The 23,504-nt window shown below is 46.9% G+C and overlaps 1 long non-coding RNA gene across 4 annotated transcripts in view; it reads left to right on the forward strand.

The window, feature by feature from the left end:
• Positions 1-23,504, forward strand: part of LOC140631700 (uncharacterized) — a 154,950-nt gene that overhangs the window by 72,323 nt on the left and 59,123 nt on the right. For 2 of the 4 annotated variants that reach the window (XR_012029189.1, XR_012029192.1), the window contains exon 1: positions 12,463-15,135. The exons of 1 other annotated variant lie outside the window; for it this stretch is intronic. This is a non-coding gene — a long non-coding RNA (uncharacterized lncRNA). Of the gene's footprint in view, positions 1-12,462; positions 15,136-23,504 lie in introns of those variants that run through there. One more of the 4 variants, XR_012029190.1, reaches the window with a different exon arrangement.

Here is a 23,504-nt window from a genome sequence, read left to right on the forward strand (position 1 = left end):
AGAGGTAGGGTTAGGCAGTGGGCTAGGGGTTAGTTTTAGGGTACGGGTTAGGGTACAGTTTGGGGTATGAGATAGGATTAGTGTTAGAGGGTAGGGTTAGGGTACAGGATAAGGTTAAGAGTAAGATTTGAATACATTAAGTTAAGGTTATGGTTAGAGGTTAGGGTTAGGGTTAGAATTAAGGTAGGGGGTCAGTGTTAAGGAAACCTAAGAATAGGTTTAGGAGTTAGGGTGAGGCTTGGCAGGTAGGTTCAGTGAATGTGTTCGGTCTTGGGTTTTGTGTTTGGTTTTTGATTAGTGATAGGTCTTGTTTAAGGTTTAGGTTAACATTAGGCTTAAGTGTAGGGTTAGGGATATGTCTGTGTATGGTTAGAGTTTGGGTCTTGGCCTGTGCCTGCACTGGGACTCCTAGTATCCTGGACAGTTTAGTTTTATGCATTCTATTTAGGTTTTGGGTTCAAAGATAGCTTGGCTCCAACAAGTCAGTGGCCTCCCCAGAGAATCAAAATCCAGGCTTCTGCTGCGGTCAGAAAAGACATGGCAGGCTTCTCCCGAGCTGAGCTAAGGAGGGGATTTGTGGCTCTAAATACTCTTTATTTGGATTTTCAGTTGCCTTTCTGATTTTATCTCTTGTGCACACATGTTTCATCAATACTAACAATTATTATTTTAAACTTTTATTGAATTCCTGTTTGTAAACACAGTATGATATATTTTCTGGTTTACCACATAGTGATTCAACCCTTGGATGCAACGCCTGGTACTGGTCACAGGTACCCTCCACTATCCCCATCCCCTGATTCCCCATCCCCCCCACCTTCCTCTGGTATCTATTAGTTTATTCTCTGTGGTTAAGAGTGAGTTTCTTGGTTTGCTTCTCTCATCCCACCCCATCGATCCCCTTGCCAGTTTGTTTGGTTTCTTAAAATTCACATGTGAATGCAATTGTGTGGTATTTGGTATCTGTCTTTCTCTGACTGACTGAGTTCATTGAGCATAAGTCCTTTACAATTCTCCCACGTCATTGTAAATGGCTTCATTTCATCCCTTGTGATGACCAAGTGATGTCGCAGTGTGTATATTTACCACATCGTCTCTGCCCATTCATGTGTCGATGCACATCTTGGCTGTAATGACAGTTTGGCTATTGTTGATAACGCCGCTACAAACACTAGGCTACGTGTCCCTCTTTGAATCTAAGAGACTACTTTTATATCCTCAAGATAAATACCTAGCTGTGCAATTTTGGAATCATAGGGTACTTCTACTTTTAACTTCTTGAGGACACTCCACACTGTTTTCCACAGTAGCTGCACCTGTTCACATGACCACGAGGAGTGTAAGGGGGCTCCCCCTTCTCCATAGCCTCACCAACACCTGTTGTTTCTTGTGTTAATTTTAGCCATTCTGTCGGCTGTGAGGTGACATCTCATTGTGGTTTTGGTTTGCATTTCGCTGATGATGGGTGACGCTGAGTGTCTGTCCGTGTGTCTGGTGGCCATCTGGATGTCTTGACAGAGACAAAGTCCATTCATGTCTTCTGCCCATCTGCAGTTGGATAATTTGTGTTTAGGATGCTGAGATTTATATTTGCTTTACGTATTTTGCATACTAACTCTTTATTGGATGTGTTGTTTACAAATATCTCCTCTCATTTTGTATGTTGCATTTTAGCATTGCTTGTTTCCTTCACTTTGCAGAAGCTTTTCAATTTGATGAACTCCCAATAGGATTTTTGCTTTTGTTTCGCTCGCCTCAGATGCATATCTGGAAAGAAGATCCAATGGCCAATGTCAAAGACGTTGCTGCCTATCTTTTCTTCTTTGTATGGTTTCAGGTCTCACATTTAGGTCTTTCATCCATTTTGAATTTATTTTTTATATATATGGTGTAAGAAAGTGGTCCAGTTTCATTCTTCTGCATGTGGCTGCCTGGTTTTCCCAACACTATTTGTTCTTTTCCTGGGGTCAGGGTTAGGGTTTGTTGAAGAGACTGTCTCTGTGCCATTGGATATTCCTTCCTGCCTTGTTGTCGATTAATGGACCATAGAGTTACAGGTTTGTATCTTGTTTTGGCTTTCCATTCTATTCTATTCATCTAAGCGTCTCCTGTTGGGAGATTCTTGATTGCTGATTCAATTTCTCTGCTGGTTATCTGTGTGTTCAAGTTCCTTATTTCTTCCTTTTTCATTTTTGCTATGTTATATATTTCTAGGAATTGATCTATCTCTTCCAGGTTCGGGGTTGTTGGCATATAATTTTTCATAATGTTCTCTTATAAACGTTTGTATTTCTAGTGTTGGTGGTTATTTCTCTTTTCTCATTTGTGATTTTATTTGGGTCCTTTCTCATCTTTATATCTTTTCCTTTTCTAAAGATTTTATTTATGTATTCAATTCATGCAAGACGCAGAGAGGCAGAGGTATAGGCAGAGGGAAAATGAGGCTCCATGTGGGGAGCCTGATGTGGGACTTGATGCCCCAGGATCCTGGGATCGTGACCTGAGCCAAAGCAGATGCTCAACCACTGTGGCACCCAGGTGCCTTGCTGATTCAATTCCTTTGCTAGTTATCGGTCTGTTCACATTTCTATTTCTTCCTATTTCAGTTTTTATTGTTTGCACATTTCTAGGGATCTTTCCAATTCTTACTGGTCTCCCAGTTTGTTAGCGTATAATCTTTCATGGTATTCCCTTAAAGTTGTCTTATTTTTTTGGTGTTGATTGCGATCTCTCTTCTCTCATTTGTGACTTTATTTATATAGGTTTTTCTCTTTTCTCGTTGATAAGGCTGGCTAGGGCTTTGTCTATTTTATTAATTATTTTGAAGAACCAGCTCTTAGTTTCGTTATTCCATTCTACTGTTTTGTTGTTTCTGCATTGTTTATTTCTGCTCTCATCTTTATTTTTTCCCTTCTTCTGTAGGCTTCAGGCTATGTTTGCTATTCTTTTTCCAGCTCCTTTAGGTATAGGGTTAGGTTGTGTATTGGAGACTTCTTGTTTCTTGAGGTAGGCCTGTATTGCTATGTACTTCCCTCTTAGGACTGCCTTTGCTACATCCCAGATGTTTTGAGAAACATGTTTTCATTTACATTTGTTTTAAATTTCCTATTTAATTTCTTGGTTGCTCCATTCATTCTCTAGTAGGATGTTCATAATCTCCACGTATTTTTGGTCTGTCCAATTTTTTTTTCTTACTGTCGAATTCAAGTTTCATAACATCGTGGTCCAAAAATGTACAGGGCGTGATATCAACGTTCTTGTACCTGTTGTACCTGTTGAGGGCTGATTTGTGGGCCATGATATGATCTGTTCTGTAGAATGTCCCATGTGCAGTTGAAAGGAATGTGTAGGGATCCCTGGGTAGTGCAGCAGTTTAGCGCCTGCCTTTGGCCCATGTCGCGATCCTGGAGACCCGGGATCAAATCCCACGTCGGCCTCCTCGTGAATGGAGCCTGCTTCTCTCTCTGCCAATGTCTCTGCCCCTCTCTCACTCTCTCTCTGTGACTATCATAAATAATAAAAAATGAAAGGAATGTGTATTCTGCTTTAGGATGAAATATTCATACTATATCTGTTGAGTCCCTGTGGTCCAGTGTGTCAAGGCTATTGTTCCCCTGTTGATTTTCTGTATAGACGATTGGTCCATTGCCATAAGTGGATGTTAAATCCCCTGTCACTGTATTATTATCAGTGAGTTCCTGTACATTTGCTGTTAATTGGTTTCTATATTTAGGTACTCCCATGTTGGCAGCAAAAATATTTAGTTGTTTGATCTTGATAGAAAGTCTTTTTAATTATGAAATAATGCCCTTCTCTTCTTATACTATTTGTTCTTTCTTTTTTGAAATTTATATATTTTATTTATTTATTAATGAGAGATACACATTGAAGCAGAGGCAAAACATAGGCAGAGGGAAAGGCAGACTCCGCAAAGGGAGGCCGATGAGGGACTTGATCCTGGGATCCCAGGATAACCCTGAGCCAAAGGCAGATGCTCAACCACTGAGCCAACAGGTGTCCGCCAGGGTTAGGTTTCAAATCTCCTTTGTCTGATATAAGTATGGGTCCTCCAGCTTTCTTTTGATATCCATTAGCGTGATAGATAATTTTCCATCCCCTGACTTTCAATCTCCTGGTGTCTATAAATGTGAGTATCTTGTAGGCAGCATACAGATGGATCTTGTTTTTTTAATAATGATTTTATTTATGAGAGAGATAGAGAGAGAGAGAGAGGCAGAAAATTAGGCAGAGAGAGAAGCAGACTCCCCACCAGGAACAGAATATGGGACTCGATCCCAGACTCCAGGATCACAACCTGAGTCAAAGGCAGAGGCTCAACCCCTGAGCCACCCAGGCATCCTGGATCCTGTTTTTTAAGCCACTATGATACCCTCTATCTTTTGATTGGAGCATTTAGTCTATCAGCATTCAGAGTGATTATTCAAAGATATGAACTTTGTGCCTTTGTGTTTCCGGAAGAGTTGGTGTTTCTGGTGACATTCTCTAGTTCTTTCTAGTCTTTGTTTCTTTTGGTCTCTTTTTTCCCCCACTAGCAGAGTCCCTCTTAAAATTCCTTTCTGGACTGGTTAATTGGTCATGAACTCTTTTATATGTTGCCTGTCTAGGAAAATCTTTCTCTCTCCTTCTCTCCTGAATGACACCCTTGCTGAAGAAAGAATTCATACAAATTGGACTCCAATAAAAATAAATTTAAAAACATAAATTCTTTCTAATATGATTGAGGAAAATGGCATGTAGGAGGAAAACCAGAAGCAGAAAGAGAAGAGGAGAGATTTCACCCTCTGTAGCCTTCACAGGGACCTGGTGTCCTTTCCTAGGAGGTGCCCCCTGTCCGTAGGATGCTTCCTTCCCATCTGTGCTCCTTGTTGGAACCCAGCAGGCACATCTCCGTGCCTCCAGCACGTCTGCAGTCATGGTTTATAGCGTCTTCCATGTATCCTATTGGGGATCACAGCATCTTGTATGTAACCATCTGGCTGCTGTTTGACAACATTGGGGGGATTACGACTTTTGTTGGTTTTGGGGTGTGTGTGTCTCTATCACATGCAGCTATCACGTGCAGCTATTGGATCCTATGCCTGGGTAACCCAAAACCCCGAAATGGTTGGCAAAACCTCATTTCTAGTGCTGGCGCTGGGTGGCTAGCTGGGCTCTCCTGTCCACCCCGGGGCTTGCTCATGCAGTGACTTTCAGCTGGAGGGTCAGCTGAGCAGGAAGATCTGGCTCGGCCACATTCCCATGTCCGGCAGTGGGTCCTGCCAAGCGCTGGCTGCTTCTCTTCTCCCCAATGACTCTCCAGCAGGGAGCCAGACATTCGGGCCACCCTTGGGGGGAGCTCCTGAGGAGCCGGCTGCCCATGGCGGGGAGCCATGGGGCTGCCTGTATGTAGGAGTCAGGGTGGGGATGGGGCTGGGGTTGTCGGTCCCCTGTCCTGACTGGCCTTCAGGCCGAGCCCCATGCTCACCCATCCCCTACTCACTCGAGCAAGGAGGGTGCCCTCCACACGTTGGTGTGAGAGATCCAGCACCACAAGGTGTGCACGCTGAGTCCACCTGGTGAGGGTGGCCCAGGTCCATGAGCTGTAAGTGTGGGACCCAGGAAATTTAACAAAAATCCCCTACCCCTGGACAAACAGAGCAGGACTCATTCCATTTTGTGCTACACAAGCCACCTCCCCTATGACCCCCAAATGACCTACTTATGGCTTAAGGCGCTGCCCCACCCTAGTCAGGCCGCTGGGCACACCCTAATTGGAAATCGGCTCATAACAATGTAACCCTGCTTTGTGCCCGCCAAAATCGTGCACCAATTCTGACCAAAGTAATAGACCAGCTCAAGTGGATACTATAGAGTAAGGTGTAATTCAATCGGCCAACTACATGTGGACCGACATGACTGTGCAACTTTCTGCGTATCCCATGGTCCACTGGCCCCTATAAAGCTGCCTCGTCCCTTAGTCTCGGGGTCCAAGTCCCTACTCCAATGTGTCTGGTGCACTTGGACCCAAGCTCCAGCTTGTAAAGAGACCCTCGGGAGTTTCATTGGTGTCAGCTCCTTGGTGGTTTCTCAGATTCGAAATCTTGGGCACAACACAAGGGCCTGCTGTCCTGATATCACTTCCATGGCCACGCTGACCGCCCCGCAGGCCCTCTGTGCCCAAGGCACCCAGGCACGGGGATGCAGGGAGGGGAGGAAGTGCCCTGGAACCCGGCCAGGCCCGGCCCCCTGGACAGAGGGAGGTGACCTCTCAGGTCACTTTGCACAGACCCTGGTGACCTGAGGCTCCCTGGCTGTCACTCTGTCCCGCCCATTTTGGCCGACAGGGCACAGGCTGAGTCCCAGTAAAGTCTGTGAGGTCTGACCCTGGCGTCCGGCCACCACTGGATGGCACGTGGGGACGTCAGCTGTGTGTGCCTAGCGGCGCCCCTGCATAGGCTGGTTGGGGCCTCGGTGGTGCCCCCTAATCCTCTCTGGGGGTCTCTCCATGCCCTCTACATAGAGTTCTGGGAGACACAGAAACAGGATGGCTGTGCATTTTCGCACCACAACATTTTATTGAATTTGTACAGCAAATGGGCTCAGAGCAGAGGGTGCGTGCCTTCCCCTGGGGAAGTAGACCTTTTTGTCTTTAGGGGAGGGCAAGAATCACATGGGGTGGGGGGGCGAGTGCTGGAGTCCCCCACCTGGGAGCATGTGTGGACTCTGGTTGGGGGCGTGTGTCCTGAGGTTTCAGCCTGAGTGACGGTTCTGAGGACAGCAGAGCTGACCTGGAACTGCAGCTCATGGGCTCCTGTGCTGGGTCCCTGCAGGACAGCTGGACCCCGGCCTCGGGACCCCTGGGGCCCCAATACCTGTAGGAGCCTGCCTCCTGGTGTGGGTGTGGGTGGGGCCCACCAGCCTAACCCTGCTCTCCCCACCCTGGGGTGTCCCGGGATCCCCTGGTCTGCCCTAGGTCAGCGACCTGGATCTTTGGGGCACGCCCAGTTCCCAGGAGGCCACATTCAACTGTGAGAAGGCTCGCTCAGCCTGGGGCCAGAATCCAGGGCTGGCCAGGGCCATGGGGGGCTGGATCCCATTAGTCTTTGTGTTGGGCCTGGTTGGGGCTCAAATCAACCCAGCTCCCCAGAGCCTGGTGCCCAGTCAGCCCAGGTCCCTCTAGGTTAGGGGCTGGTGTCCTGTGCAGGGTGTGCCGCACTCCAGGAGGGACAGTGGGCGGAGGCAGGGCACAGTGGGTCCTCTGTACCACTCACCTGCACACACCGTGTCGGGGGCTCCCTGTCTTCCCTCCTCCCTGCAACCCCTGGGTACTCTATGGGGCACCCGGGCTTCTGATGGGAGCAGGGTATCCAGAGAACCCCGGGGAGGCTGAGCATGTCCCACAGGGGGCAGCTGCACCGGGTCCTTGCTCAGGGCTGATGGTGTGAGGGTGGATGGTGTGGGGGCATGGGTATGATGGTGGTGGAGTTGGGTGCTGGTTTAGGGGGGATAGTGTTGAGGTATAGTGTGGGTGGGGATTGTGTGGGGCTTTGTGTGTGTGAGGGGGATGGTGTAGGGGTGATGCCATGGGGGATGATGATGTAGGGGGATGATGTGTTTTTGGGAAATGGGGGGATGGGGTAGGGGGCTGGCAGACACACGGCAAACCCTTTCTCTAAGATGCATTGGGAGATGTCTACCAATTAAGGCGACCCCAGTCTGGGGTTTGCTGTGACACCTGCCCCTGGGGCCCCGTGTGGTCAGTGCAGGGCCTTGGCTGGACTGGGGGCAATATCTCGGGTCATAATACTATGTATGTTTACAAATTGCAAATTGTCTCAAATGAAATGCATAGAATTTAGAAATATATAAAGCACCGAGTGGAGGTGTCACCCTGACCCGTCCGACCCTCATCGGATCGACGTGTGTCCTCCTCCAGTCACAGCCATGCAACCTGCCTACCCTGTAGTAGTACCAAAACATGATGTGACTGTTGAATGTCCTGTTGATGTCCAGGTCTACCTGCGTGATGTCCTAGGAGGAGACCAGGGCCTCCTTCTTCATTTCCTGTGGGAAAACCGGGGAGGAGGAGCAGGCATCAGGGATACAGACCCTGACCTGTCACGATCTGATGTGCAGGGCAGGGAGCCCTAGGGCAACCATGGGAGTGTGTCCTGCAGAATCCTCCTTCCTTCCTCTGGGAGGCTGGGGATGGTGGGAGTGCCCACCATGCCCGTGGAACTGTGTGAGGGCCTGTGCCCAGCTGTTGTAGGTGGCGAGGTGGCTGAGGGTCAGCCTGGGTGGGACGGCAGAGGGGTTCAGCCCAGGTGGGTGGGGACATGGGGTGTTGTGCCCAAGATTGCGAATCTGAGAAACCACTACGGAGTTGACACCAATGCAAACACATGAGGGTTGATTTCCAAACTCGAGCTTGCGTTCAAGTACACCCGAACCCAACACAGCAGAGCAGGGACCTGGACCCCGAGTTGAGTTTTAGCTTAGTTTTAAGGGCTTGTCTCACGGACCTCCAGAAGGGCTGGAACAATTCCTCAAATTCTGTTTACATTTTGATATGGGGCCTTCATTGGCATTGAGCTCTGTTCTCATTCTAATAGGCACTTCCAGCCCTTGGCGTGGGCTCAGTTCTTATTCTATTGTTGGGCTTTCTAGGGCAATAAGCTATAAACTTTTGTTTTTTTCCTGTATCTGAAGTAATGTAAATTTCAGCTCTTCTTCACAGGGTCCTGGGATGGCTTGACATGTTCGAACGCTGAACTTAAAGTGGAAAGACCTTCATTTTCTCGGCCTCCTTGTGTCCATTCCCATCCTATCTAGCTCCTTCACACTTCCCCGGAGCTCCTAAGAGAGCAATTGCAAATGACCTCAGCCTGACAGCCAGTGTTGGGGGACAGGCCCAGGGATTTGGAATCAGGAAGACCTGGCTCCTGGGCATCCCAGCTTTGCAGCAGGATTCGATGCTGCAGACTCTTACTCCCTGAAGCTATCTTGACAACTGACTTTGTACATAGAAAAGCTGTCCTTTCTCTTTATAAGATGAAGAGCGAGTCAAAGTGTTTTTTCTCTGCACTTCTGATTGCTCAGATTCCAATCTGAGACATATTTCCTGTTAATAAGGATAATTTACTATCCGTAGTACTATGGTTAAAATATTCTGACACAAGTAAATCAGAGGGATGAGGGAATGTCTTCTCTTTTTTCACAGCTCAGTCACTCATCAGGAAATGCATCTTTATGGATTTGGAAAGAACTGAGAGACATTATTACCAATGGTCCTATTATTATGTGAAGGATTCTTCCCTGAGATTCTTCCCCTGTTTCAACTGACACTGAAACACTGTGAACTCTTTTGAAGACAAATGTCAGGGAAATAAATGTTATGCATTGATAATTTTAAATGCACTAGCAATATGGTGTCTATTATACTAGAATTATTTTTATCTGATTTTTGCTATTTATTATCCGTTCCTCCTTTTCAGGTTGAGGAGGCATTATACGTGTTCATAAATGTTTTTCTTTCCTTCTGATATAAAATTCTTTGTTCCCATCGAAGGAATTCTTTAAGAATAAGGCAAAAGTTAATTCAACGATTCTTAAAATGTCTTCACACTTGGAGCCTGATTCATTTTAGTCAATTTTCAAAATAAATCTTATTTATTAGGAAAAAAAACAAAGATTTATAGGGAAATTGAGAAGATAGTACAGAGAATTCTCATGCACTTGCACTCAATTTCTCCAATTATTGATATCTTATATCAGTACGGTACAATATTAGCTAATGAATCAATATTAAAATATTCGCAATAACCAAAGACCATACTTTATTCAGATTTCCTTAGTTTTTGCTAAGTCACCACCCCTCATATGACATTCCATTTGTCCTCCTGTTTTCTTAGGCTCCTCTGGATTGTGACAGTCTTTCAGCCTTTCCTTGATTTGTTGAACTGGAACACTTTGAGAAGTAGAGTATTTTGTAAAATTTCCCTCAGTTGGGACATGTCTGTTGTTTATCTCATGATTGAACTGTTTTTGTGGATTATATACAGAGATATACTGCCATTTTCATTATATCATATAAAGGATAGATACTATCAACATGATTTATCAGTCTTGGCATCGTTCTGGTCATCTTGTTGAAGTAGGGTTTGTCAGCTTTCTCCGTAGTAAACTGATTCTTTATTATTATTATTATTATTATATTATCATTATTTTAAGTTTTTCATAATATATTTTGTAGAAGGAAGTTACTATGTGTATTGCACACATAAGAGTGGGAATCTATGCTCATGAACTTCACGGTGGAATGTCTGCACAAATTGTTTGAAATTATTCTATATGGGAGATTTCTCTTCCCTCTAGGTTTGTTTGATTGTTTTTTTTTTTCAAAGATGTTATTTATTTATTTGAGAGAGAGAGGAGAGAAAAAGCATGAGTGAGCGGGACAGAGGGAGAGGGAGAAGCAGGTTCCCAGCTGAACAGGGAGCCTGCCTTGGGACCTGGATCATGATCCGAGCCTAAGGCAGAAGCTTAACTGACTGAGCAACCCAGGTGCCACACTTTGTTTCTTTCTTTTTTTTAATAATAAATTTACTTTTTCTTAGTGTTCTATTTGCCAGCATACAGAATAACACCCAGTGCTCATCCCGTCAAGTGCCCCCCTCAGTGCCCATCACCCATTCACCCCCACCCACCGGCCACTTCCCCTTCAATCACCCCTAGTTCTTTTCCCAGAGTTAGGAGTTTATGTTCTGTCTCCCTTTCTGATATTTCCCACACATTTCTTCTCCCTTCCCTTATATTCCCTTTACTATTATCTATATTCCCCAAATGAATGAGAACATACAATGTTTGTCCTTCTCTGATTGACTTACGTCACTCAGTATAATACCTTCCAGTTCCATCCACGTTGAAGCAAATGGTGGGTATTTGTCGTTTCTAATGGCTGAGCAAGGCCCACCTTTTCTCTCTCTTCATCTTCTGAGTCTCCTATGGTATGAATGTTATTGTTTTAATAAGTGGCTGAGTTCCCTATGTCTGCCTCTATGCTCCATAAAGTTTCTTGTTTTTAAGGCTTCCACTTGGGACTGCATCTCAGTTATAGCATTTTTAACGTTGGCCTGACTAGATTTTAGTTCTTTTATTTCTACAGTAAGGGATTCTCTAGTTTTCTTCTGTGCTCTATTTCCAGCCCAGCTGCTATCTTTATAATCATTGTTTTGAACTGTAGTTAGACATCATATATGTGTATTGATGAACTTCCTGGCTGTGAGTACTACCTCATGTTATTTTATGGAGTTGAACTTCTCCATCTCATTATTTTTTTCTAGAAAAGAAAGAAGGAAGAAAAAGAAAAACCAAGAAAAACAATAACAACTGCCCTCCCCCCCCAAAAAAAAAAAACAGATTATTTTGGCCTGCTCATTAAAAGATTCTAAATCCCAAAATATGAAACACAATTAAAGTACCATGAAACTAAAAACAAGAAATATATAAGGTACATACATAAAAGTTAAAATAAGGCAATTAATAAAATAGAATCAAAGAAAATAAATGAAAGAAGAGCACAAACTACAAAGGAATCTAGACCCTACTTTCGAGGCAGAGCTGAAGCTCTGCAGCCTCTCTGTTTTGACAACTTGGTGGCAGGGAATGGTCTGTGTGGGGTCTGGGCATGGGCCTTGGCGCTGATTGTCAGGTGCACATCTGCCTGGGAATTGCACTTGTGGGGGTCAGAGGCTGGGTGGTCGTCAGCGCCTCTGGGCTCCAGCAGGTGGCGCTGTGCTGCTCCCTGAGACCCGGCCCTGATGAGCGGGATGCGGGTGGGGTCTCTGGGTCCTCTGGCTCTGGGGCTGAGCATCCTGCCCCCCAGTCTGCTGGGGCCTTCACAGAAGAGCTCCCAAGCCCCCGGGTCTCTGCCACTTCTCTCAGAACCCTGCGTTCACTCTACCTGCGTCCAAGCTTCTTTTGATTTTGTTTTTTATCTCAGACTGTTGTGCCCAAGATTGCGAATCTGAGAAACCACCGAGAAGCTGACACTGATGCAAACACACGAGGGTTTATTTACAAGCTCGAGCTTGTGTCCATGTATACCCGACACAGTGGAGCAGGGACTTGGACCCAGAGGTGGGTTTTAGCTTAGTTTTAAGGGCTGGTCTCGGGGAACTCTAGAAGGGCTGGAGCAATTCCTCAAGTTCTGTTTACATTTTGATATGGGGCCTTCAAGGGCATTGAGATCTGTTCTAATAGGGGCTTCCTGCATTTGGCCTGTGCTCAGTTTTTGTTCTATTGTGGGGCTTGCTGTGTCCTGACAATGAGCACTCAGGAAGGAAATGACGGATGTGACTCCCTTCTCAGGAGCATCACAGAGAATAAATAATGAGACTGAACCAAAGGAGCACAAGACTTGTGCACTGAGCCATACCAGGCTCTGGGAGGCCATCTTGGGCTCGTGGTTTGGGAGCCTCATCTTGTGAAAATGTCCGCAGTTCCTGAAGCCACCTTCTATTTCAATGTCATTCCTGTCAAATCATGGTGGCAGATCCTATAAATAGGAAAAAAAACCCCATAACATCCATCTGCCCCCACAAATGACCCCGGAGAGCAAATCAGTATTGGAGAAGCAGGACAGAGCGGGACGCAGCACCTTCCTATTTCAAACGATGTCACAGAGACACAGGATAAAGCAGTGTTGTCCTCGGGACCCCGCCCGGCTCTGTCGGTTTAGCATCCGACTCCTGACCTCACCATCGGTCCTGATCTTGGGGTTGTGAGTTCTATCCCTGGGCTGGTCCATGGACAAGGCCTGACGCCTACTTAAACAAACCAGACCCACGAGGGTTGGTCCCAGCATAAGCTGAAGGAGCAGAACAGAGTCCAGAAGGAAACGTGCTCTGATACAACTGATTTTTTAACTTAACTTAATTTAAACCCAATTAATTAACGTATAGTGTATTATACTTTCAGAGGAAGAATTCAGAGATTCACCAGTTGGAGAAAACCGTAGTGCTCGTGACATCACGTGCCCTCCTTCATGCCAGTCCCCTGTTATCCTCTCCCCTGTCCCCTCCCCTGCAGTGACACTCAGTTTGTTTCCTATAATTTAGAGTCTGTATTTCCTGCATCTGTTTTTATCTTATTTTTCCTTCCCTTCACAGATGTTCATCTGCTTTGCTTCTTTAATTCCACCTATGAATGACACCACACGGTCATTCTCTTTTCCCACTGACCTATTTCACTTAAGATGATCCCTCTGGTTCTATCCACGTCATTGCAAATGGCAAGATTTCCTGCTCTTTGATAGCTGAATACCATTCCTCTCTCTATGACCACCATCTATCTCCCATCCTCTTTATCCATCATCTGCCAGAGGGCACCGAGGGTCCTCCCACATTGTGGCTACTGTGGACGCGGCTGCTGTGGACATTGGGGTGCAGTTTTCCCAAGTCTCACTGCATGTGTATCTTCGGAGTGAGCTCCAGGCTTTCACATGCTGGTCACAGGTCGGCTCTATTTGTAACTTCCAGAGGAGCCTCCACACTGTTTCCATGGTGTCTGCACCAGCCCGCGGTCCTGCCCACAGTGGAAGAGGGTTGAGTGAGTTTTACAGGACGTGGTAAAAGTCTGGTCCACATTTCATTTCACGTCCTTTGGGCTCCAATTCCTTCTCCTTAAGTATTTTTGGGGAACCTGTGTGTTAGGCTCCTTTTCAGTCAGACGTTTCCGAAGCTAACAGGCCACAGCTGGAGCCTGGAAGAAGGCAGAGATGGGCCCTGGGACAGGCACGTGCCTCCTGCACAGCCTCCTGTAGTGCCTGAAGATCCCGCAGGGGGCGCCCGAGCCCAGGCACTGCCCAAGGGGCATGCATGTGCAGTAGGCCTAGTCTGCCTGCACTAACAGGAGCCAGCCGGGGAGGCCTGAGGAGGATGTGGGGACATGTCCACGCTGATGAGCCACAGCTTCCTCAGAACCTGTGGGGAGTCTTCAGGGGGATATTGGGCAGCGTTCACGCTGACAGGAGCCCCGGTCTCCTCAGGACACACGGTGAGGATTCAGGAAGATGTGGGCCCACATCCACCCTGACAGGAGCCCTTGGGCCACTTCAGGACCTGCGGGGAGGCTTCAGGAAATTGTGGGCCCGCACCCACCCTGAAAGGAGCCCCTGGGAGGGGAGGCTTAGTAAGATGTGGGCCTCAGGACCCGCGGGGAGGCTTCAGTAAGATGTGGGCCCCCATCCACGCTGACAGGAGCCCCTGGGCCGCCTCAGAACATGTGGGGAGGCTTCTGAAAGATGGGGCGCTGCGTCCACTCTGGCAGGAGCTAACTGGCCCCTCAGGACATAAATTGAGTCTTCTGGAAGCTGGGGGCTGCATCCACAGTGACAGGAGCCTCAGCCACCTCAGAACCTGCGGTGACGGTTCGGGAGGATGTGGGGCCATGTTCACACAACCGGACGCTGATGTCCTCAGGACGTCCAGTGTAGACTTCGGGAAATATGGGGATGCGTCCATGCGGACAGAAGACCCCAGCCTTGTCAGAGCCTGTGGTGAGGCCTAAGAAAAATGTGGATTCCGAATCCCCACTGACAGAAGTCTCCGGCCTCCTCAGGACCCGCTGTGAATGATTGGGATGATTTGGGGCCACGTCCATTCTGACAAGAGCCCCCAGCCTCCTCAGGTCTTATGGTGAGGCTGAGGAAAATGTGGGGCCACGTCAAGACTGAGAGGACCTGCGTCCTCCTCAGGACCTGCACTTTGGCTTCGGGACACATGGGGCTGCATCTAGGCTGACAGGAACCCACAGCCTCCTCAGGACCGCGGTGAGTTTTCAGGGGACATGGGGCCATGTCCAGGCTGACAGGAGGCCCCGGCCTCCTGAGAACCTGCGGTGAGGCTTCCAGAGGATGTGAGGCATCCAGAAGGATGTTCCATCTCCTTCCAGAGGAGGCATACTCCACGTTGACAGGAGACCCGGCATACTCAGGGCCCGCTGACTATGACTCTGGAACACGTGGGGCCACGTCCGCATTCACAGGAGCCTGGCTTCCTCAGGACCCCCTGGAGGACTCTGGAGGCGCCGTTAGGGGCCACGTCAATGTCAGAAGGGACTCCTCAGAACCATAGGGTAAGTGAATGGGTAGAATGAATGGTAGGGTCAGGGGAGGGGAGGTGGTTGGTGGTTAGGCTTAAGTTAGATGTTAGGGGTTAGTGATTATGCTTATGGTTACAGATTAGAGGTTAGGGTGTGGGATAAGGATAAGGGTCAGTGGTTAGGAGTTAGGATGGGGGTTTGGGTTAGGGACAGGAATTAGAGTTAGGGTTAGGGTTTAGACTTTAGGGATTAGGGCAGGAGGTTACGAGTTGGGGTTTGGGTTATGGTTAGAGTTAGGGTTCGGCTAGGTTTGCAGTTAGGTTTAGGGGTTAGGGTGTAATTAGGATTACGCGTTAGCGTTAGGGGTTAGAGTTAAAGTTAGGGCTAGGTTTAGGGTTAGGGCGATGGTTAGGTTTAGGATATGGGTTAAGGCTAGGATTAGGGTTAGAGATTGGTTAGGGGTTAGGGTTAGGGTCAGGTCAGGGTCAGGGTACGGTTTTGGAAAAGGGTAAGAGAGGGTTAGGTAGTGGGTTAGGGATTAGTTTTAAGGTCCGGGTTAGGGTACAGTTTGGGATATGTGATAGGATTAGTATTAGAGGGTTAGGGTTAGGGTACAGGTTAAGGTTAGGAATATGATTTGAGTACATTAAGTTAAGGTTATGGTTAGAGGTTAGGGTTAGATTTAAGGTAAGGGTCAGGGTTAATGGTTTAGAATAGGTTTAGGAGTTAGGGTGAGGGTTGGCAGGAAGGTTCAGTGAATGTGTTTCGGTCTTGGGGTTTGTGTTTGGTTTTTGATTAGTGATATTTCTTGTTTAAGGGTTAGGTTAACATTAGGCTTAAGTGTAGGGTTAGGGTTATGTCTGTGTATGGTTAGAGTTTGTGTCTTGGCATGTGCCTCACTGGGACTCCTAGCATCTTTGGCAGTTTAGTTTTATGCACTCTATTTAGGTTTTGGTTTCGAAGATAGCCTGACTCCACCAAATCAGTGGCCTCCCCAGAGAATCAAAATCCAGGCTTTTCTGGGGTGAGAATAGGCATGGCAGGCTTCTCCTGAGCTCAGCTAAGGAGGGGATTTGTGGCTATAAAGACTCTTTGTTTGGATTTTCAGTTGCCTTTCTGATTTTATCTCTTGTGAGCACATGTTTCCTCTATACTACCAATTATTATTTTAAAGTTTTACTTGAATTCCTGTTTGTAAACACAGTATGATATAGTTTCTGGTTTACCACATAGTGATTCAACCCTTGAATACAACGCCTGGTACTGGTCAGAGTTGACCTCCACTATCCCCATACCCTGATTCCCCATCCCCTCCACCTTCCTCTGGTATTTATTAGTTTATTCTCTGTATTAAGAGTGTGTTCTTGGTTTACATCTCTCATCCCCTTCTTAGCCCCTTTGCCAGTTTCTTTGGTTTCTTAAAATTCACATGTGAATGCAATTGTATGGTATTTGGTCTGTCTTTCTCTGACTGAGTTCATTTAGCATAAGTCCCTTCCAATTCTCCCACATCATTGTAAATGGCTTCATTTCATCCCTTCTGATGACCCAGTGATGTTGCAGGGTGTATATTTACCACATCGTCTCTGCCCATTCTTCTGTCGATGGACATCCAGGCTCTATACACAGTTTCGCTGTTGTTGATAATGCTGCTACCAACACTGGGCTGTGTGTTCCTCTTTGAATCTACTAAACTACTTTTGTATCCTCGGGGTAAAGACCTCGCTTTGCAATTTTGGAATCATAGGGTAGCTCTATTTTTAACTTCTTTTTTTAAAAATTTTTTATGATAGTCACAGAGAGAGAGGCAGAGACACAGGCAGAGGGAGAAGCAGGCTCCATGCACCGGGATCCCGACATGGTATTAGTTCCCGGGTCTCCAGGATCATGCCCTGGGCCAAAGGCAGGTGCCAAACCGCTGCCCCACCCAGGGATCCTCTATTTTTAACTTCTCGAGTACCCTCCAAACTGTTTTCCACAGTGGCTGCACCTTTATTCATGTATTCATGAGAGACACAGAGAGGCAGAGTTATAGGCAGAGGGAAAATGAGGCTCCATGCGGGAAGCCTGATGTGGGACTTGATCCCCCAGGACCCCGGGATCATGACCTGAGCTAAAGCAGATGCTCAAACACTGAGACACCCAGGTGCCTTGCTGATTCAATTTCTTTGCTACTCATGGGTCTGTTCATATTTTCTATTTCTTCCTATTTTAGTTTTGCTCGTTTGCACATTTCTAGGGATTTGTCCATTTCTTCCAGGTCTCCCAGTTTGTTAGTGTATAATTTCATAGTATTCCCTTATCATTGTCTTATTTTTCTGGTGTTGATTGTGATCTCTCTTCTCTCATTTGTGATTTTATTTATTTATGTCATTTCTCTTTTCTCATTGAAAAGGCTGGCTAGGGTTTGATCCATTTTATTAATTATTTTGAAGAAACAGCTCTTAGTTTCCTTATTTCATTCTACTGTTTTGTTGTTTCTGTATTGTTTATTTCCGCTCTCATCTTTATTTTTTCCCTTCTTCTGTAGGCTTTAGGCTTTGTTTCCTATTCCTTTTACAGCTCCTTTAGGTGTAGGGTTAGGGTGTGTATTGGAGACTTCTTGTTTCTTGAGGTAGGCCTATATTGCTATATACTTCCCATGGGACTGCCTTTGCTACATCCCAGAGGTTTGGAGAAAAATGTTTTCATTTTCATTTGTTTTAAATTTCCTCTTTAATTTCCTGGTTGCTCCGTTCATTCTCTAGTAGGATGTTGATAATCTCCACGTATTTTTGGTCTGTCCAATTTTATTTCTTTTTTTTTTCTTTTATTTATTTATTTATTTATTTATGATAGTCACACAGAGAGAGAGAGAGAGGCAGAGACACAGGCAGAGGGAGAAGCAGGCTCCATGCACCGGGAGCCTGACGTGGGATTCGATCCCGGGTCTCCAGGATCGCGCCCTGGGCCAAAGGCAGGCGCCAAACCGCTGCGCCACCCAGGGATCCCCTCCAATTTTTTTTCTTACTGTCAACTTCGAGTTTCATAGCGTAGTGTTCTGAAAATATACAGCGTGTGATATCAATTTTCTTGTACCTGTTGTACCTGTTGAGGGCTGATTTGTGGGCCATGATATGATCTGTTCTGGAGAATGTCCCATGTGCACTTGAAAGGAATGTGTATTCTGCTTTCGGATGAAATGTTCAGACTATATCTGTTGAGTCCCTGTGGTCCAGTGTGTCAAGGCTATTTTTCCCCTATTTATTTCTGCATAGACGATCAGTCCATTGCCATAAGTGGGTGTTAAAATCCCCTGTCATTGTATTATTATCAGTGAGTTCCTGTATGTTTGTTGTTAATTGGTTTCTATATTTAGGTACTCCCATGTTGGCAGCATAAATATTTAGTTGTTTGATCTTGATAGAGAGGTTTTTAAATTATGAAATAATACCCTTCTTCATCTCTTCTTATAGTATTTGTTCTTTCTTGTTTGAAATTTAAATATTTTATTTATGTATTCATGAGAGATACACAGAGGAGCAGAGGAAGAAACATAGCAGAGTGAGAGGCAGGCTCCCCAAAGGGAGGCCGATGTGGGACTCGATCCTGGGATCCCAGGATCACACCCTGAGCCGAAGGCAGATGCTCAACCACTGAGCCACCAGATGTCCCCCAGGATTTGATTTCAAATATCATTTGTTGATATAAGTATGTGTCCTCCACCTTTCTTTTGATATCCATTAGTGTGATAGATGATTATCCATCCCCTGACTTTCAATCTGTTTCTGTCTATAGGTTTAAGGTGAGCATCTTGTAGGCAGTGTACAGATGCATGTTGTTTTTTTAATAATAATTTTATTTATCAGAGAGACAGAAAATTATGCAGAGAGAGAAGCAGTCTCCCCACCAGGAGCCCAATATGGGACTTGATCCCAGACTCCAGGATCACACCCTAAGTCAAAGGCAGAGGCTCAACCCCTAAGCCACCCCGGCGCCCCGGATCCTGTTTTTTAAGCTACTGTGATCCCCTATATCTTTTGATTGGAGCATTTAGGCTATCAGCATTCAGAGTGACTATTCAAAGATATGAACTTTGTGCCTTTGTGTTAACGGAAGAGTTGGTGTTTCTGGCGACGTTCTCTGGGCCTTTCTAGTCTTTGTTGCTTTTGTTCTCTTTTTTTCCCCCACTAGAAGAGTCCCTCTTAAAATTCCTTACTGGACTGGTTAATTGGTCATGAACTCCTTTATATGTTGCCTGTCTGGGAAAATCTTTATCTCTCCTGAATGATACCCTTGCTGAAGAAAGAATTCATACAAATTGGACTCCAATAAAAAGAAATTTAAAAACATAAAATAAATTCTTGCTAATATGATTGAGAAAAATGGCATGTAGGAGGAAAACCAGAAGCAGAAAGAGAGGAGGACAGATTTCACCCTCCGTAGAGTTCACAGGGACCTGGTGTCCTTTCCTGGGAGGAGCCCCCCTTCCGGAGGATGCTTCCTGCCCCTCTGCCCTCCTTGTTGGAACACAGCAGGCACAGCTCCGTGCCTCCAGCACCTCTGCAGTCGTGGCTTATAGCATTTTCCATCTATCCTATTGGGGACCGCAGTGTTGTGTATGTAACCATCGGCTGCTGTTTGACAACATTGGGGGGATTCCAACTTTTCTTGGTTTTGAGGTGTGTGTGTGTCTATCACATGCAGCTATCACATGCAGCTATCAGATCCTCTGGCTGGGTCACCAAAAAACCCCGAAATGGTTGGCACAACATCATTTCTGGTGCTGGCGCCGGGCGGTTAGCTGGGTTCTCCTGGCACGCCAGGGCTCACTCATGCAGTGACTTTCAGCTGGTGGGTCAGCTGAGCTTGAAGTTCCGGCTCAGCCACATTCCCATGTCCAGCAGTGGGTCTGTCCACCCCTGGAAGGCACGGGGGGCTGTCAGCTGTGTGTGCCTGGTGGCGCCCCTGCAGGGGCTAGTTGGCGCCTAGGTAGTGCCCCCTCCTCCTCTCTGGGGGTCTCTCCACTCCCTGTGCACAGAGTTCTGGGAGACACAGAAACGGGCTTGTTGTGTATTTTCGCACCACAACACTTTATTGACTTTCTACAGCAAACGGGCTCAGAGCCGTGGTTGCGTACCTTCCCCTGGGGAGGGAGACCTTTCTGTCCTTTAAGGGGGGGCATGAATCACCCGGGGTGGGAGGCGGGTGCTGGAGTCCCCCACCTGGGAGCATGTTTGGACTCTGGGTGGGGGCGTGTGTCCTGAGGTTTCAGCCTGAGTGACGGTACTGAGGACAGCAGAGCTGACCTGGACCTGCAGCTTATGGGCTCCTGTGCTAGGTCCCCGCACGGCAGCTGGACCCCAGCCTTGGGCCCTCTGGGGCCTCAGCACCTGGAGGAGCCTGCATCCTGGTGTGGGTCCTGGTGGGGCCCACCGGCTTACCCCTCCTGTCCCCTCACTGCGGTGTCCCGGGATCCCCAGGGCTGCCCTAGATCAGCGACCTGGATCTGTCATGCATTCCCAGGGCCCAGTAGGTCACATCCAGCTGTGAGAGGGCTCGCTCAGCCCAGGGCCAGAATCCAGGGCTGGCCAGGGCCATGGGGGCCTGATTCGATTAGTCTTTGTGTTGGGACTGGTAGGGGCTCAAATCAACCCAGCGCCCACAGAGGGTGGGCCAATCAGCCCAGGTACCCCTGGATTAGGGGCTGGTGTCCTGTGCAGGGTGTCCCGCCCTCTAGGAGGGACAGTGGGTGGAGGCAGGGCACAGTATGTCCCTCCGAAGCCCCGTGTTCCCTACCCAGATGCCCCTGGTCCTCCCCGGGACCCGATACCCCCTGGCCTCTCAGCATCACCCTACCCCGTAGTAGTCTCAAAACATGACGTGGCAGCTGAACATCCTGGTGACGTCCAGGTCCCCCAGCGTGATGTCCCTGGAGGAGACCAGGGCCTCCTCCTTCATTTCCTGTGGGAAAACCAGGGAGGAAGAGCTGGCATCAGGGATACAGATCCTGACCTGTCTGTCCTGGGCAGGGAGCCCTGGGGCCACCATGGGAGTGTGTCCTGCCGAAAACTCTGTCCTTCCCCTGGGAGGCTGGGGATAGCGGGAGTGTCCACCGTGCCCGTGGGACCTGTGTGAGGGCCTGTGCCTAGCTGTTGTGGGCGGGGAGGTGACTGGGGGTCAGCCTGAGTGGGAGGGGACAAGGGGTCAGTCCAGGAGGGGAGGGGACATTGGGGTGTTGTGCACAAGATTGCGAATCTGAGAAACCACTAAGGAGCCGACACCAATGCAAACACACGAGGGTTGTTTTACAAACTCGAGCATGGGTCCAAGTATACCCCACACAGTGGAGCAGTGAGTGGACCCCGAGGACGGTTTTAGCTTAGTTTTAAGGGCTGGTCTCGGGGACCTCCAGTAGGGCTGGAACAATTCCTCAAGTTCTGTTTACATTTTGATATGGGGCTTTCAAGAGCATTGAGCTCTCTTCTCATTGTAATAGGGGATTCCAGCCCTTGGCTTGGGCTCAGTTTTTATTCTATTGTGGGGCTTTCTAAGAAATTAAGCTGTAAACTTTTGTTTTTTTTCCTGTAACTGAAATAATGTAAATTTCAGCTCTTCTTCACAGGGGCCTGGGATGTCTGGGCATGTGCTAATGCTGAATTTAAATTGGAATGGCCATAATGTTCTGGGCCTCCTTGCATCCTGTCCCATCCTATCTAGCTCCTTCTCCCTTCTCAGGAGCTCCTAAGAGAGCAATTGCAAATGACCTCAGCATGGCATCGGGTGTTGGGGGACAGGCCCAGGGATTTGGGATCAGGAAGACCAGGGGCGCGGGCGTCCCAGCTGTGCAGCGGGATTCCATGCTGCTGATTTTTATTCCCTAAGGCTATATTGAAATCTGACTTTGAACACAGAAAAGCTGTCCTTTATCTTTAAAAGATGAAGAGTGAGTAAAAGTGTTTTTTCTCTGCCCATCTGATTGCTCAGATTACAATATGAGACGTATTTCTTGTTAATAAGGATAATTTACTATCTGTGGTACTATGGTTAAAATATTCTGACACAAGTAATTCAGAGGGATGAGGGTTTCTCATCTCTTTCTTCACAGCTCAGTCACTCATCAGAAAATGCATCTTTATGGATTTGGAAATAATTGAGAGACATTATTACCAATGGTCCTATTGTTTCCATCAAAGGAACTCTTTAAGAATAAGGCAACAGTTAATTAAACTATTCTTAAAATGTCTTCACACTTGGAGCCTGATTCATTTAAGTCAATTTTCAAAATAAATCTTATTTATTAGAAAGCAAACAAAGATTTACAGGGAAATTGAGAAGACAGTACAGAGAATTCACATGCACTTGCTCTCAATTTCTCCAATTATTGATATCTTATATCATGACGGTACAAATATTAGCTAATGAATCAATATTAAAATATATGCAGTAACCAAAGACCATACATTATTCACATTTCCTTAGTTTTTGCTAAGTTACCATCCCTCATATCACACTCCATTTCTCCTCATGTTTTCTTAGGCTCTCTGCATTATGACAGTCTTTCAGCCTTTCCTTGTTGTTGAACTGGAACACTTTGAGAAGTAGAGTATTTTGTAAAATTTCCCTAAGTTGGGACATGTCTTTTTATCACATGATTGAACTGTTTTTGTGGATTATATACAGAGATATACTGCCATTTTTATTATATCATATAAAGGATAGATACTATCAATATGATTTATCAGTCTTGGTATTGATCTGATCATCTTGCTGAGGTAGTGTTTGTCATCTTTCCTCCTGTACCTCCTGTTTTCTTTTCCTGTTAAAGTACCATGGAAGTAAAAATTAGAAATATCTAAGGTACATACATAAAAATTAAAATAAGGCAATTAATAAAAAAGAATCAAAGAAAATGAATGAAAATAGAGCACAAAGTACAAAGGAATCTAGACCCTACTTTCCAGTCAGAGCTGAAGCTCTGCAGCCTCTGTGGTCTGAGAACTTGGTGGCAGTGAGTGGTCTGTGCAGGGTCTGGGGATGGGATGTGGTGCTGATTGTCAGGTGCACATCTGCCTGGGATATGCACCTGCGGGGGTCAGAGGCAGGGTGGGCGTCAGCGCCTCTGGCCTCCAGTGGGCAGCGCTGTGCTGCTCCCTCAGACCTGGCCCTGATGGGCGGGATGTGGGTGGGGACGCTGGGTTCTGTGGCTCTGGGGCTGAGTATCCTGCTCCCCAGTCTGCATGGGCCTCCACAGAAGAGCCCCCAAGTCCCCGATCTCCGCCGCTTCTCTCAGAACCCTGCGTTCACTCTGCATGCGCCCGAGCTTCTTTTGGTTTTGTTTTTTTTTATCTCAGACTGTTGTGCCCAAGATTGCGAATCCGAGAAACCACCGAGAAGCCGACACTGATGCAAACACACGAGGG

Source organism: Canis lupus, chromosome 4 (assembly GCF_048164855.1).
Source record: "Canis lupus baileyi chromosome 4, mCanLup2.hap1, whole genome shotgun sequence".
NCBI classification, from domain to species: domain Eukaryota; kingdom Metazoa; phylum Chordata; class Mammalia; order Carnivora; family Canidae; genus Canis; species Canis lupus.